At 32.9% G+C, this 12,381-nt stretch overlaps 1 non-coding gene across 1 annotated transcript; it reads left to right on the forward strand.

Annotated features, from left to right (window-relative positions):
* Positions 1-2,054: 2,054 nt before the first annotated feature.
* Positions 2,055-2,162, forward strand: LOC148563784 (small nucleolar RNA R71). Its single transcript, XR_015884842.1, has one exon. It is a non-coding gene; the product is annotated as a small nucleolar RNA R71 (small nucleolar RNA).
* The last annotated feature ends 10,219 nt before the right edge of the window (positions 2,163-12,381 follow it).

Here is a 12,381-nt window from a genome sequence, read left to right on the forward strand (position 1 = left end):
ACTGGGAGCTTCTGATTATCCTCAAGGTAAGCATACTTGAGGTAGGGTGGAAGGGGCTTTAATTCCAGTTTCTATTCATGGCTAGGCACTTGATCATCTGGAGCTAGTGATAATGGCAAAGTGTCCTCATTGTGTTCAGAGGGTGTCCCCACACTTGGATCTTGCTCCATGTGCCTCTCTTCTATTTCTTCTTGGTGAACTGCAGCTACAGTTTCATCAATGATGTCGCACTGGAAGATAGAATGATCTTTCGGAGGGTGCTTCATAGCTTCATTCAAATTGAAACTCACTGCTCTGCCATCTATCTAAAAGGAGTAAGTTTCTGAGAAGGCATCCAGCTTGAACTTTGAAGTCTTTAGGAATGGCCTTCCAAGCAGGATTGATGATGGTCTTCCTGAGTCATTAGGGGGCATTTCCAGGATATAGAAGTCAATGGGAAATGTGAGCCCCTTAATGCTTACTAGCACGTCTTCAGCGATTCCAACCACAGTAATGATGCTTTTATCTGCTAAAACAAAATGAGCTGCCGACCTTTTTAAGGGAAGAAGTCTCAAAGCATCATATATAGACAATGGCATAATCCTCACGCACGCTCCTAAATCGCACATGCAGTCAGAAAATATTACACCCTCAATGGTACAGTTAACCATGCATGGACCTCGATCACTACATTTTTCAGGTATACCTCCCATTAACGTAGATATAGAACTACCTAAAGGAATAGTTTCTAATTCATTAATTATATCTTTATGTATGCATAAATCCTTCAGAAACTTTGCATATTTATGTACTTGTTGAATAACATCGAAAAGGGGAACAGTTACCTCAACCTTTTTGAAAATTGCTACCATTTTGGGATCAAGTTCCATCTGCTTCCTGGACTTCCTTGCAAGGTGTGGAAATGGAACAGGAATGGCGCCATTTGCAGCTTCTGAATCCTTTGGTACTCCATTCCTTGGTTGTGCTACTTCTTCTTCAACTATGTCTTGTACTTCCTCTTCCTCTTCAACATCTTCCACTTCAACCATGTCTTCAACTAGGGCGTGTTCTGGTGGGCTTGGCTCCTCCTGATTCCTCTCTTGCAGTGTGGTTTTGGACCTCAAAGTTATGGCATTGATGCTACCTTTGGGGTTGGGTAAGGGTTGAGAAGGAATTCCATTGGAGCTTGAAGGCTGATTATTGGAAGTATTCATTAATCCAATCTGTGAGGCAAGAGCTTGTACAGCAGAGGTTAGACCGTTCAAGGTGGAGCTAAGTGTGTTCTCTATGGTCTTTTGTCTTTGCTCAATAGACTGAAGCATTTCGTCATGAGAAGAAGAAGAAGGGTAAGTGATCTGAGGGGCCTACTGTTGGTTGTTCTGAGGTGCTTGGGACTGCCTTAAGTGAGGTGCTTTGTAGGGCTGGTTTTGGTTCTGCTGTCTGTTGTTGTTATTCCACCTCTGATTTCCATTTTTGTCTCTGCCTCCTCTATTGTAGTTGTCCCTCCAACCTTGATTGGAATTATCCCTCCATCCCTAGTTGGAATGGTCTCTCCATCCCTTGTTGGAGTTGTCTTGTCAACCTTGGTTGTAATTTCCACCTTGGTTGTAATTGCCGCTTTGTTGATTGTACCCTTGATTCGGGCAGTCATAGAAATTGTGAGTAGCTACCAAGGTGTTATCTTCTTGTTGGAGCTGCGGACACTCGTCAGTGTAATGAGTGTAATCAGCACATATTCCGCATACTCTTTGAGGAACTAGCTGTTGACTTTGTTGTGGTGCGGGAGGCTGAGGTTGTTGTTGATTCAGCTGCATCTGCTTCAGTAGGTTGGTTATTTTACATATAGCTTGTGTGAAAGCAGTAGTCTCACTACTAGAGGAAACCTCTGCAACAACCTTGGGGTGGTTATTCCTGTGCCTGTGATTCTGAGTGGACTCAGCTAGGTCACTGATCAGTTGCCACGCTTCATCTGCGGTCTTATACTTTTTCAGGGAACCATTACTTGCACCATCTAGTGTAGTCTTATCCTGAGGCTTCATGCCTTGAGTGAAGTAGCTGATCAACACTAACTTGTCAATCATGTGATGGGGGCATGCGTCCAGAAGATTCTTAAAGCGCTCCCAGTACTCATAAAGAGTCTCTGATTCACCTTGAATAATGCAAGAGATTTCTTTTCTCAGTCTATCTGTAACTTCAGTTGAAAAATATTTTTCCAGGAATTTTTTCCTGAGCATATCCCAGTTAGTAACGGTCGCTTCAGGTTGAGTGTAGTACCACTCCCTCGCCTTTCCCTCAAGAGAAAACAGGAAGGCGGTTAGCAAAATAGAAGTTTCATCTGCACCATGATGCCTAACAGTAGAACAGGTTGTCTGAAAATCCCTTAGGTGCTTGATAGGCTCCTGAGCAGGTAAGCCATGAAACTTGGACATCAAGTTGATTTAATGCAGTCTTCAGTTCAAAATCTGCAGCCAGATTTGGATGACGCACTTGATACGGTTGCAGAGTAAAGTCTGGAGCCCCAGTTTCCTGGAGAGTGATCCTCCTGGGTGCCGCCATGTTACCTGTGCCTAAATCAACCGAAGTAGTAGAAAAGGAGCTTGTTTCTTCGTCAGATGGCGCTTTAGATTCGCCTTCAGATGAGACTGGTGAATTGATAATAATCACTTCACCACCCTCAGAGGCTAACCTACGCCGAGCTCGCCTAATACGTGAAAGAGTTCTTTCAATTATAGGATCAAATGCGGCTAAGCTCGGCTCAGGCAGTGAACGCGCCATTCAATGAAAGAAACATACAGCTCATGGTAATAAAATAAAATACGCAAAAATTAAAAAATATGCACAGTAACTAATAATTTAGCACACTATTGCAACTCCTCGGCAACGACGCCAAAAATTGATGGAGGGTGGAAGTCAGCCAATTAAGAATTCAATATAGAAATAGCGTTGTGAGTATAGTTCTTAACCAGCTAAAATCCGCTCATCAATTTAGAAAGGTTGTCACAAATTTAGAATAAAAATACTGGGAGTATGAATCCCAAGTCGTCTCCCAACGAGTTGACAAAAGGGTGCTATCTTATTAATCAGGAGTTTTCCGAGAGATTTTGAGAGTTGAATAACAAGAAATAAATAATTGTAAATTAACGCAATAAAAATTAAAAGAGATTTATATATTCTAATTAAAAAGCCTTGACTGGGGGAATGATTAATTGGAAGTTCTGTCCTTGTTGGAATTCTCTCAAGTGTAGTATAAAGAGGTTGTTATTTTCACTTAGTTAACCCTTACTAAATAAAGGAAAGTCAAGTGATTAAGCTAACTCTTATTCGCAAATCCTAGTCCTCTCCAATAAAAAAATCAACGTCTAGGGACCCAATTGAAAAAAAAAAGTATAGGAATCTAATTGAAAATTCGGTAAAACTATAGGGATCTGCAGAATAATTAAACCTTATTATATTAACAATGGAAATCCTAAGCACAATATCAATCATAAACAAAGTTAAGGTTTGCAATGAAATAATAAACATATCATTTTCACTTCGGACTTCACCTTTAAAATTAGATAATTCTAATAGATTCTAATTCCAACAGCTGAGCTTTTTCAATTTTGGCTACAAACTACACAATAAAAAAAATCAAAACCCTAGAATATAAAAAAATAAAAGAAATATGAAGTTGATGTATTGATAAGACAACAGAATTAAAATAGAATGAATTAAGTAGATTGATAAAAGAATAGAAGAAGAGAGAAGAAACCAATGAAATGAAGTATTGAGAAGAGAAGAACGCGCACAAAGAAAAATGTTGAAAAAAAAAGAAAGGACACAAAGAAAAAAAGTGACGAGAGTGATGCGATCAGAGAGGCAATTACAAAAAACACGATGAAGTGACATGGATTTTTTTATTAGTGAAAGGAATGGGTTGGTAGTGCAATTTGTTTTGACCCATGAATGGTTTGTTATTTAGCTAATATGTATTGTATTTGTATACATATAAAAATATAGTAACTGATTTTAATGTATAAATAACATTTTTTATCAGTAATAATACTTGAAAAATTCAAAATCTATCAAATTATTATAAGAAAAAGTTTTTTTTTTTTTTGTACAATGTTTTTAAAATTTTAAAATTATTTACAATATTTAAAATAAGCTAAGTTTTAAATTTTATTCTTACTATTAACCTTTTTAATGGTCAATGATTAAATTAACTATTTTTTTTATTTTATCCTTCAAAAAATATTATTCATCATTTTTAAACATATCTCTAATTTTATAAGCCCTTTTATCTCAACTCCACCACCCCAAACACTACCACCACCATTACCTTCCTCTCCTATCCTCTCTCCTTGTCTCCACCACTATCACATACCTCTTCTTTCTCAATTCAACAACTACGAGACGACAACATTCATCATAACACCAATCTCTGCAACATCCTTCTAGTATTACATCTGGACGAATGATGAAAGTGGCAAAGAAAAAGAGAAAAAAGATGGTAGGAGTAACTAATATTAGAGAAGATAAAGGAGATAAAAACATAGAGGCAACATGTAAAGGCAAATGGTAATAGTGACAATGTAAATATGAGAAGATGGTGGTGATTGTAGTTATGGTGGTGGTTGTGGTAGGGTTACGTTGAGAAAGATAAAGAGAGTTTAGATGAAAAGAGTTTTAAAAAATTATATAAAATCCATAGAAGTATCACGATTCATGCATTGACAGTGCAGCGCAGTGGTTAAATTCTCTTTTTGAGCATAAATTATGGCAACAACTTGTGTTTTACGCCAAAAAAAAGTAAAACATGAGAGATTCTCATGATTTATGTGTACGAGACAAAAAAACAAAAAAAAAACTCATGATTTACGTGGAAAGAAGAACTATGTTGAAGAGTGAAATTTGTAACAATACATTTATCTAATATTTACTAATTATATAAATATGAAATTAGCAACAGTATGTTTATCTAACATTCACTAATTATACAAATATGAAATTAATAACAGTAAGTTTATTTAAATTTTTAATTTAAAAAAATATGAATATGCTAATTTAAGAAGAATACAAGTATGTTTATTTAAAATTTTTTTATTTAAAAAATACGAATACATTAATTTAAAATAATACATTACTCCCCTGGCCAAACTCCCTCTTATATGAATATAGTGTAAACAAATTAATTATGGCTAATATTTAAATTTATCTAATAATTAATATAAAATCATTACTATTTGTTAATTATTCAAAAAACAATATTAAATCTGCATTCTAAATACTGAAGTTTTAATTCTACCATAACTATAATACCATAATTATATAGAAATTAATAATTAGTTATGTTATAACATAACCCATATATCGTAAATCATAAATTATTAATATTACTTTAAACTTTTTAAAATAAAATCTATACCCTAATACTAAACAATAAACCCTTAAATTTGAACTCAAACCTCTAAATCAGAGGAATATTTGCTAAATGTTAAAAAAAGTAATATACGTATAACGTTAAGCCTAAAGCTTTAACTCTAATCATAAGTCTTTCACCTTTAATTTTTCTATAAATGAATAATTAAGTAATATTATATACATAATTTAGGATAAAAAAAACACTAATAAACCATTTCAGCTTCAAAATTATGTCATTATCCTATTTTAATTTTTGTTATAAGCATGTCATGAATGATTATATGTAAATCGAATCAATTAGATTCGATTTACACTTTTTCAATATAAATCGAATCAATTGGATTCGATTTAACATATATATGTTGTACTACTAGTAAATCAAATCAACTAGATTCGATTTATTACTTATAACATATTATTGACATTTACTTATTCTATATTAATTTTAAAACATAAATGTCAATAAGAAAATACCCTTCATTTGGATTCAAATAAAATATCAAAAAAATCAAAGCGAATAAGAATAAAAATCCAACTCTTGTGTTTTAGTTCAAATTTTAGAAAATCTACATTTTTATAAACTTATGAATTTAAAACAGAACAATAAACGATTTCTAAAAATTCATTAAAAATTATCCTTTGACTCAATAGCATCTGAAGAATCACTATCGGAACTTTTGATGTTGAAAAAGTTAATATAAAGTATAGCCCTCCAATGTGGCACAGGGGTTAAAACTTGAATTTTTTTCATAGTCAGAGGTACACTACAAAAAAAAAGCAATATTTGTAATAAAAAAATTTGTTACAAAAAATCGAAATTTTGAAACAAAAGGATTTTGTAACAAAAAAAGGGGCCGTTGCAGTATGTCTTGTAACAAAAAACGGAATTGTTACAATTCAAAGTGATATTTTGTAACAAATTTTTCTTATACAAAAAACTAGAAGTCGTTACAAAAGTGGTAACAAATTTTGATCTTCAAGGTATTTTTAGTGACAATCTATTTTTTTCTATCATAAAATTTTGTTACAAAATATATCTTGATTTCGTAACATTTTTTTTCTTTAGTTACAAAACATTATTTATTTTATAATATTTTTTTTAATACAAATTACACGCATAATTTGCCAAATTATATTATTTTTTAATTAATTAATATATTAACTAATTTACTCAGCAAGTCAACATTCATATAATATATAATAACATAGATAGTTCAAATATCTTTCATTTAACTAAGATTGTTTTATAAAACTTCAACATATAAACTTTAAAGTACAAACTAACAAGACACATTGAAGAACCCTAATGAACTAGATAGATACATAGGACAAGAAAAATAAGGAATCATAAATCTCCAAAATATAAACAACAAATTACAAACTCCATCATGTTCATACATCTTCTTTCTCATGGAGAAGTTTCTAATAAGCGACACACACCTGAAAAGACGACCAACAATAACAATATGATGTCAATTAATGCAATTCTAAAAAATGACCAACTATATTTATACAATATGCAAGGAATGAGACTCAGCGCCGTCGTCCGTTGCGCTCAGGCACCACTGGGTACTCGTCTGGTCGTCTGCGCTTCTTCGGCATTCAGTAATCGGTGTGTCTTCCTTGAACTCGTTGTTAGTTGCTGGTCTTTGTCTGCTCAGCCGCTCTTCTGTCGCTATCTGTCGCGCTCAAGCACAATCGTCTTGGTCTAGTCATCGTGGTCGAAGTCTCCAACAATCCAAACCCTCTCCTCATTCACCAAGCGCAGCTTCTTCCTCAAGCTCGACATCCCCCGTCTGTTCTTCATTTGCTCAGCCGTGCTTCTGTCGCCACCCATCGTCTTGCTTGTCGCTCGGCCTCCATCTCCGTCATTCTTCTACCCCTCGGCTTAGACTGCTCATAACAAAGGTAATGACTTCTTTTTTTTTTTATTTTCATTCTCTGTTCTTTATTCTTTACTCAGAATATTGATTTTTTTGGGATTTACTGGTGCTACTCATATTGAAATTTGAATCATTGAATGATTAGCTATACTCCTGTGCTATATTATACTCTATTTTCTTGCTTTATGTTGAATCATTGAATGGTTAATTGATTATAATTCATTAGTTAATCTTTGTTAAAATTGTGTTGAAATCTTGCTAAAATTGCTAAAAATCTTGTTAATCTTTATTAAAATTATTATTAGTCTTTTGTCATGGAAAAAGTAAATTGATTATGATCAGATTTTTAATTCAATAAAAAAATATATGAATTGAATTAACTCAATTAAATTGATTATCCTTTTAATTTAATGAGCTTCTATTTAAATTGATGAGCTCAAAAGTTATTAACATATGTTATGATTTATAATTTTCTGGTAATATTATAAAGAAAGAATCTGATTTTTCTAGTAATGTTAAAAACTTACTACGTGCGTATTATACTTTCTAATCATTAGATTAGCTTTTAACATATTGCTAAGATGTTGTGTATTTTCTATTTTGTTAGGTAATATTGATGCTAATGATTTTTATCAAAGTGGCGATGGTAGTAGTAGTCTTTATGCTACATTTTTTTTTTTTTGCTCAAGATGGTGGAAATGAAGATGAAGTTGATCCCAACGCAGTGAATCTACAGCAAGTTTTTTCAAATTTTTATATTGATGACAAATTTTTATGTTAGCGTTTCATATTTGGATTTTTTTTTGTTATTTGACTTTTGAGTTTGTACTTAAATAAGATCATAAGACTTTGGTTGATATAGTGTTTTAAATTTAAATTTAAATAATATTTTAAAATTTATATTAGACTATAATTATGTTCTAGTGTATTTATTTATATTTATTTATTATTTTATTCTAAAATAATTTTTTCAATTGAACAAACGGTTGAACAGTTCGATGACCGGTCCAATTTTTAAAATCTTGATAATATATATCCTTTCATTGTCACTTTTATATTTATTTATTTATTTATTATATTGATTTATAATCATACTTGACGGTGAAGTAAAAAAATAATATTATAAAACATAAAGCCCAACAAATTCAGATATGAGATCAAGAGAAAATGTCTTAATTATTCCAACTATAACTGGAGCTGTATCAAAACAATCCATCACCTCCAAGTCGTTTAGAGTCTACTCTGATGTAGCTTAATTACAAACTACACTTATCACATAGCCACACAGTTAGTCGTTTTTGTAACACCCTATCACACTAAACCTTACCTTACAGCCATAAAGCAAAGGCGATAAAAACATCACAAGAGTTCTAAGCTCATATAATAATATATAGTCCAAGAAAGTATTACAAACTAGAAGCCCGATAAAAAGAACAGAAGATCAAAGAGTAAAAACAAAAAAAATAAAGCACGAAGTGTTCACACACGATAACTAAGGCGCGCAGGCACGAATAAAACAAAGTATATAAATCCTTGCAAAAGCTCTAAGATATACAAGGTAATAGATATAAGAAAAACAAGTCATATATATACAATAATAAAGAAGAAATTAGTCATTCCCCGTGGAGTTTAGGCCGGCTAGTTAAAAAGATACAATAAAGTTTTGAAGTTAAAACAGCTACATTCTATCTCTCAGAGTTTTAAAAATAAAAGCCTCTAAGGCATATACACAAAAGAGATAGAGATAACTACAAAAGAAACAAAAGTAAAACTGGAGCCATCCTCTGCTCTGTCACCATCAGCAAAACTCACCGAGGTAGGTTGCGACTTGCATCTAAAAAATAACAACAATATATGGTATGAGAGTCTGGAGTTCTCAATATGGTAAGAATGCCCAATAGATAAGATATAAAGTATCGGAAGCCAAAGGCAATCCTAGGACTTCCTAAAACATAGCATTATAATACATTTTTAATTCTATAAAGAGGTTTTCTTACTTAAGGGATTTCTATTCTAACAGACATACACCACTGTCCCACAACCTTCATCGACCTATCCTCCATGCGATCTATCGCCACCGCCTACCGAACCTCCTCAATCCTAGCAGAAAACACAATTAAATGCAAATAAGTAAAACACAAGTAGATTTGATATACAGCAAGTAACTCAAGTAGCATTTAAGCCTGTTATACAATTAGGCATAATGCAAGAAGTCAATCCAAACAAAGATAAGATGCACATGATGAATGTCTTTCTATTGGATGTGATATTACTTGTCGATTCAATTGTTAACACAACACATTCCCTTAAGATGTCGCCTTTCTGTCACGTATATATATATATATATATCTGTGTGTGTGTGTGTGTGTGTGTGTACACCCTGGGATATAGTGCCCTACCACACTCTTACGGGATATAGTGTTCGAGCACACTTTTATCGGATATAGACCCCACATCTGAACGTAGGCGGGATTAACCAACCATCCCTACGCTAGTGCTGCAACCTCGACAAGCGAGATTAACTAACTGTCCTTGCTAGGCGCATAGCGACATACCAATAATCTCATGAGTCTCAACCTCGATAAGCAGGATTAACCACCATCCTTGCTAGGTACATAATGATTTATCAATAATCTGATGAGCTACAACCTTTACAAGCGGGATTAACCACCGTCCTTGCCAGGTACATAACAATTCACCAACAATAATACCTCATTAGTTTTTCTTTTCTCAAATTATCATCGACATACCACTCCACCAACCCACTCTAGTTATTCCATCCACAGTACGTTACAAATCTAAGTCACCGTCTCTAAACTTATAACAAAAAATACCCTTTTTAATTCACCCAATACACTCTTGCTCATCCCAAACCCTAAACCTTAAATAATAGCTACGGAGGTTTAGAAAACTAAAGGAATAGTCAAAAACTCAAAAATCCAATTTTTTTCAAAACAGAGTGGTCATGCGTACGCATGCCTTCCGCGTATGCAAGCCACCTCTATGTACACGGACATATTGAACAGAGTGGTTAGCCCGTGTCGTGTACCACTTGCCACGTACGCGAAACTTCAAAATTTTCAATTGTCGTGTATGCATGCCCTCCACGTACGCAAGAGTACTGGACAGAACACTTTCCTCGCGTACGCATGACCTCTGCATGCGCATGAATGCATATTTTTCCAGAAAGCTGCTAAGTGCAAAAAATTCAGTTTGTTACACAACTTCAAACGCACATAACTTTTTCGTTAAAAATCATTTTCCGTCCGGGTTTTGAACGTCATAAACTACACAAACCCAATTTTTCATTAAAAACCAGTTTCACAAAATTTGAGGGTCCGGAAGCTAAGTTATAGCCCATCGAAATTAGGTTAGAAATAGATTTTTTACCAAAATTCTCTAGTTTCAAAACTCTCAATTACTCCTCAATCATTTTCCAACCATCCAAACCTAATTTATCTTGCTTCCCGAATAAATCACCCTTATCCTCTATTATTAACTACCTTCACATTCTTACCTCCTCAATCATCATCCAAATTCAATAATTATCATCAATCATCACCAAAAATCAGAATTTATCATTCATTCTATAGCCTCATAACAAATCTCAATTATATACATCAATTTCATTCACATGATCATATAAAACCTCCATTCTACTAATCACACACATTCCATTAACCAAATCATGCAATTCAAACCTATCTTAAAGGCTACTAGCCTAAACTTCACACAACATTACATATTACCTAAAGAAAACAGAAACCATATATTGGCCGATTTCTTCCAAGCTTCCAAGTAAGCCACCAAACCAAATCAACAAGTTTCACTCACCAAAACTCAATTTCAAACACTCCAATTTGCCAATTCAACTCCAATCAACATGAATTCAAACTAGTTTCATAACAAATCACCATAATCAACACTAGGATTCACAAATTCAACAAAACATAAAGATTTAGAGTTTCTTACCTTACTCACTAATACTTGGGATGAAACCCAACAATCACCCAAGTTAGATAACACCTAAACAACTAAAATAATAAAAAACTCAAATTTCCAAAATCAAATTTTGAATGTGTTAGGATAAAAAACTGGAGTAAGGGATTCGAGTTATTTACCACTTTGTTCGGATATAATTGAAGGGCTCAGCGAGATGAATGCGTGGCCGCAAACGGTATGCCAATCAGATTTTCAAATCAAAAGTTATGATCTAAAGAAGAAGAATATGAATAGTAACCAAGAAGAATTTTCTCTCTCTTTCTCCCTCACTTGGCTGAAATGTTTTGTGTTGTTGTGTGTTTAGTGTGCTGAACTTGGCACACTTAGGGGGGTTTAGTGAATGGGCCTTAGGCCCAATAGTGGCCTAGGTTCGTTTGCTTAACATTTTGTCCTAACTTTGGACCAAAATTTTTAAAATTGGTGTTTTAATTCATACTCTAAATATTTTTATTCTTTTAAACCATAAATATTAAATTTCTTAAATTTATTTACTCATAATTTAATTTTTCTCACTCACCGTGCCAGATAATTTAAGCCGATACGCTTCCTTTCACGATAATTTAACTTTTTACGATAAATTTTATTTTCTCTTTTAAATGTTTTTTAATTTAATATTTTACTACTTTCAACCTATTTTGGATAATTAAATTATTTTTATTCTATTTTTAACTAAACGACTAATTAATTTTTCGATTCTTACACTTTTCTACTGTCCTTTACCGTCATTTAATTCTCCTTTCATGGACCTTTAGGCCACGTTTGATTTTGATATTTGATATAAGGATAATACAAAGTACTAAGAACATAATACAAAAGATAAAAATATAAAAATTAGTCTTTTGTATTTTGTTTGGTGATAAACTGAAAATAAGATAGAACAAATAATAAAAAGTTTAATTAATCTTTATTTTTTGATACAAAATTTATAATAATAATAATAATAATAATAATAATAATAATAATAAAATAAATTGTATCTTTGTTCAATGTTTCTGTATCATTCCTGTCAGAAAAAACACAAATATACTAATTCAATATTCCAAGAAGATACAATGTCTTTGTGTATATCTCACCTCTGCCAAATATAATTTTGTATCTCTGTGTCTATGTCTGA

Source organism: Arachis ipaensis, chromosome B5, assembly GCF_059453495.1.
Source record: "Arachis ipaensis isolate K30076 ecotype BB chromosome B5, ASM5945349v1, whole genome shotgun sequence".
Taxonomy (NCBI): domain Eukaryota; kingdom Viridiplantae; phylum Streptophyta; class Magnoliopsida; order Fabales; family Fabaceae; genus Arachis; species Arachis ipaensis.